General features: G+C 46.5%; 1 pseudogene; it reads right to left on the bottom strand.

Annotated features, from left to right (window-relative positions):
• Positions 1 to 1,131: 1,131 nt before the first annotated feature.
• Positions 1,132 to 5,197, bottom strand: LOC144173677 (uncharacterized; annotated as a pseudogene).
• Between the last annotated feature and the right edge of the window lie 223 nt (positions 5,198 to 5,420).

The following is a 5,420-nucleotide window of genomic DNA, read 5'->3' as shown; positions in this document are numbered from 1 at the left end:
ACTTTCACTTCCAGCTTGACTTCAAGCTTGGCGCATTGAGCGTCGTCTGCTATCTGTAAATACTGAGTATGGGCGTAAATAACACACATGGCATACCTTGTAAACGTCACATCCACACTCAAGATTTACCGATCTGAAAAATGCACGTGGGGTTACGTTCGCTTTGCAAGCCGCAACGCAGAAAAACGACAGAAAGCCATGCACAACTACGCTGCGCTGACCGCCACCGGCATTCCACTGACGAGCGGTTCGCCACGGGCGGCGCTGATTGCTGAAACGACGGTGGTGCCATACAACGGCCGCCCGGTCCCTATAGGGCGGCTTTTTCACGCACTTCCGGCAAAAAGATGAGTCGTCTGCTCAGCGTCGGCTCGCCGGCTGATCTGCCAGCGGAGTGGAGTGCTTGGACATTTTACGGCAAACGAAACAAGTGTAAACAAACGCTTAACCGTTCGTATTGAATGCAACACGGCCATAACACGACATGGATATTCTCTTACCTGAGTACCTTCCCTAAAGAAAGCGTTGAAGCCCCGTGGCACTTCTTTCGTGCAATCGCAGAGAACGCCCTGAGCCGAATGCCCGGGTTTGACGGATACATTTTATTCAACTTCAAAACAAACCAGAGATGCGTTTCGAACGAACACAACGTCACAACATGCGTTGCAAGTCTGAACCGCGATTGACAGACGATCGGTTGCTTCCTCCTGCCCGTCGTAAATTCGGCACTCACCTCGCGCCTTGTTTGCGGGGACGAACAGCAAGAACTCTGGCACGCAAGCGAGAAGGCTTTTAGCCAGGCACACTACACATACCCCATGCGAGGTTGAGTCGTTCGTCGTTCGAGAAAGATAATCCAGACCATGGGAAGCACTATCCACCCGCAGAAGTACAACGTCGCATTTCATCGCGAAACGAACGCTACACATAGGAGGCGATGCACACACACACACAGCTTCGGTCGCTGCATTGGCTTAGCTGCAAGCTTCGTTCGGACAGTCAGCGATGATTCGACGATACAGAGCTGCGTGAGGGCGACGTGCTAACCACCCCAGACAACACCAAGACATCCTGAGGACATCCTCAGGATGACAATTCGAGTACATTATGACGTCCTGAGGACGACCTCAAGTGATCCTCAAAATATATTAAAAAGGTCCAGATGTCCGGCCTCAGGACATCCTCAGCACATCCTCAGGAGAGCATCTTTTTACCTTCCTAGTTCCTTTTTAGGACATCGGTAACAGTATGAATAAACACACAAATAGAGATAAAACAAAGTATCCTTGTTATGAAATTTATTTGCACTCATAGAAACCAGCTTTTTTCCTCTTCCTGCTTGCCGCGCCCCAAATCTTCGTCAGACTGGAGGTCTGCCTTTGCCTTTCTTAAGGCATCGGGTGCTTTTTTGTAGTTCTCTGAAAATATTTTTGCAATTGACTCTTCAGGGGTGCCACACACTCACAAGATATTAAGCAGGTATAGAAAAGTCAAAGAAATGAAAATGAATGGGAAAGTATACAACAGTTGTAGCTAAAATACAACCATGCCAAATTATAGGACACGCAAAAATGTTCCCGGAAAAAATGGTCCCAGTGCTAATCTAGGAAAAAATGGTCCCATGCTTGGGTTGATGTGTTTCCTTTCAAGTTGGTAAGATCTGAACTTTTTTGCGGTTTTAATTTCCTCCATTTGAGTTTTAGCTAACAGTGGAGAAACAGATGGGATGCTTTAATATTCATATAAGGGCCAGAAATGAACGCTTCTGGAGGCTAAAATCTAACAAAGAAAATTTGGTACAGACGGATGGATGGTAGGGCTGAGCATCGAATAAAAATTTTAATTTAGTCAATTGGCAGGCAATAATTGATTAAATGATTCGTTTATCAGTTGGTTTGGGTTACAGAAACAATAAAAAATATTAACAGATTTCGAGTTCCAAGCCTCATTTCTTGCCATCAGGTAATCAACACAGAAGCGTTGAAACCGTATACATTCCCGCATTTTAAAGCGACTGAGTCGAAGTGGACTAAACAAACCCTCGTGTGGTACAGATGTGGCACGAACGCACCTTGAACTGTCGCTATTTCTCTAAGGAGTGAGGCCGCCGCCTCTCGTCTTCGACTATATGCGGTTGCAATTAACCATGGTATTATAAAAATGGTTTGTTGCTATGTGAGGCGATTCCCTCAAGCATGCTTATGCAACGTTTTGGGGAGCTTAATATCTGGTCTACTCGCCTCGTGTGAGTTCAACCGATTAACAGGTTAAAGAATTTATTTGCGAACAATGCATTAATCGATCATTCGGTAGGTTAATCGATCAATCGCCTACCCCTAAAGCAAGGTTGCATGGATAGTAAGCCTGAACAACAAACAACCGAGACTCGAGCTACCAGAGTTTTAAAATTATATAACATAAAGAGACAACACAAAGTTGGTTGTAGGTTAGTTGTTCATGCCATGTTTCCTGCTTAAAACAATCCTTTTGGAACAGTGAAGAGGTGTACCCCTGTCCTTTCCCCAAACGTGTTTTGTGCTACCAATTTTTCCGGGACAATTTTTACCTACACCCCAAATTATGCATAGGGATAGCTAAGAGTAAAGCTTTGTAGTGACTAGTTAAATGACACAATAAAAGAGGACCATTTCTTCTGCTACAATTAATAAAACATGTACGACCCAAAACAGCAAGATCGTTTAGCAACTACCTTGAACAGCACATTGCTTTTGCAGGGCAACAGCAAAACTTATATCATAGTAAATTCACCATCAAAAGATGTCTGCCATTTTAAATAACAAGGGTAAAAAGCAAGCACAGTATTACCATACGCCTGTAGTATGCAGCAGCACACCCTGCTCCAGTCAGGCCCCGGTGTGGCCCCTCCTTTCAGAATACTTCTAACGTCTTTCATCCGGGGCGGCCACAAGCAGTCGTCTCCAGTAATCCACTTCTTATGCACGATTGCAATGTCATTGTTTTCCCCGGGAAAAAGAGAAAAACAAGTAGGTTTATTATTTACAAAGGACAATATGACTGGCAGTGACAAAGAAACACAGTTGAAAACAAAGTAGCTATCGTGTATGTAAAAGAGGAAAAACAACAGTTTCGCGCTTAAAAGCAAGCTTCACACATTTTTGCTCAACACTTTCGAGTGGCCAAAATCTCAAGTTCGACAGTTGTGAAACAACATGAATCCCAAGCATTGCCATATGGACAAGGGGAGGAATATAGGTCTTTGCGCTGTAGGAACTTCCTCCCTATGATACAAGGTGCCTTTGATGGCAGATGTGCAATGTTCTCAATGACTACCATGAACCCATCAGCTAGCACGCAACAGCTGTTCTTCTTTCCAGCATCAAAAACAACATTGCCTGGTAGCTTAACTCTCTGAAACTGCTACCCTTGACAAGGGCCTATAAGTGGCCCACGGTTATGTGGTCCACTAAAAAGTAGCCTGTCGTCCACTTTTACAGCCTTCTCGAACAATGGTGCTTGTTCTGCCAGTCTGTTGCAGAGCTGTTCAAGTGGGAACTCTGGCTTTCGGACCATCTTCTTCAGTGTACTCATGTAGTTTTCGAATGGAAAAGCACTCCATGAATCTAATGGCCCAAGGTGCTCAACGTCGGCTGCAAGATGACTGAGCCCATGCACATTATGCGACACATGATGCTGGCCATAGATAGCAGCAAAGCGTAGTACAAAAATGTCAAGAAGCTGTCCAGCATACTGAACCTCACTTGGTGTGACACTAGGCATCGAAACAGGGTGATTGCCACATGCAACATAAGAAAATGTTGAATCATGTGATCAGGAAGAAGGGACGATAACAACACTGGTCCCCCATACAACAGGAAAAACCGAAATTCTGTGGCCTTCCACCTGTCTAGTTCTGCTAGGCTGCGTGGTTTTCGGTTGAACTCGAATGGGACGAACTGTGCAAGCACAACATTGCGCTTTGAAAGTGCTAAGCGCACTTTCCTGCCAAGCCTCATTTTCTTTGGCCCATGAAACCACAGCACGATCAACTTGTGCACGACACCCAAGCAGACAAGGTGCATGTAATCCAGAGGCACATCTTTCACGAGATCTATAGGAAGTGCTGCTAGAATACTACGCCCAGTGTGGTGCTGCCACTGTGTTTTGCGCCGAACGGAGCGGTCTGTCCTCAATGCACATTTTGTGCCAAGAAAGCAGACCCTTTTCTTTCTGTAACGGCCTTTGATGGTGCACTTCGAGCAGCTGTAATAGCCTGTGTGATGCTTAATACATAGCACGAAAGCTTTCGCCGGCGCATCACAAACTAGGGCATTCAGCCGTACGGGAATCCTCGCCGTTCCAACAACAATGCCAGAAGTGCCAAGAGCGTTCAGTTCTTCAACAAACTTACGCATGAACTTGTTCGCATCAGTGGGCTTGCTGTCGCTGAAAAATGCACTAATGACAAATGGGGCAGCACCTTTCAAGTTCTTCACAAGACCAAGAATAAGCCAAAAATGTCCCTTCGAGCTCTTCGAGATGGGGAGGCCATCAACATTGACGTTGATGACAAGTTCTGTAGGCAGCTCTCTCCAGCTTTGCAGCGCTTGCCGTAGACCTGCCTCCAAGCCAAAGTGATGGAACTTCCCTCCTGCCATGGTCAAAACATGCGTAGACTTTGGAGCTTTCAGTAAAGTTCTGGCGGTGGATGGAAGCGATGCAAGGCATTTGTGCTTGCGGAGCACTCCGAGCAACGATGTGACTGCTTTGTGCGAGGACTTGGATTCCAATGCCCATAACTGCAGGCTACGTTGGAAGTCGACAGCATCAACGTCGTGCTGTGCTTCATCATTTGTAACATCAGCCGATGCGCACATCTGTTCTAAACGGCCATCCCCTCGACCATGACCAGATTCGCGGTCACCTCGAGAACTCTGCACGCTTACGCAGGCGCTCTCTTCGTTGTCACTTCTTTGTGCACACCGATCATCTCCATATGCGAAGCTTGGTGACGGAACAGGAGCGCTTACGTCCACGGTTAGTGTCGTGCGCGGCACAGAATTTTCACACACACGCTGTCTTTTTGCATGCGGCACACAACTCACTGCCAACACATCCGCTTCTAAGGGTGCAGCGAGCTCTAGACATGCCTCAAGGCGCCGTTTCCTTACGCGGCGAAATTGGCGCTCACAGATTTCAGCCATGTTTACAATAAGTAATAAATGCGAAGCACTCACCGCTTTGCGAAGTTGCCATGGCGCCAAAAACGAATTCCAGGCTCCAACTTTTTTTCTTCCTCCATGCTCCAGCGCGCCAAAACGTAAACGGCGCGCAAGCGTAGAGACGTCGGATGGTCTTGGCTTAGAAACAACTTGTCTCCTTGGCGGTTTCTATTTCACGGTTTCCAGTGATTCCCAGCAGAGTTTTATTCCCAGCACGGA

This window comes from Haemaphysalis longicornis, unplaced genomic scaffold (assembly GCF_048455015.1).
Source record: "Haemaphysalis longicornis isolate Haplotype H1 unplaced genomic scaffold, Haemaphysalis longicornis Haplotype H1 scaffold_1, whole genome shotgun sequence".
In the NCBI taxonomy this organism is placed as follows: domain Eukaryota; kingdom Metazoa; phylum Arthropoda; class Arachnida; order Ixodida; family Ixodidae; genus Haemaphysalis; species Haemaphysalis longicornis.
The sequence above is the reverse complement of the archived record's forward strand: the minus strand, read 5'-3'. Positions and strand labels throughout refer to the sequence as shown.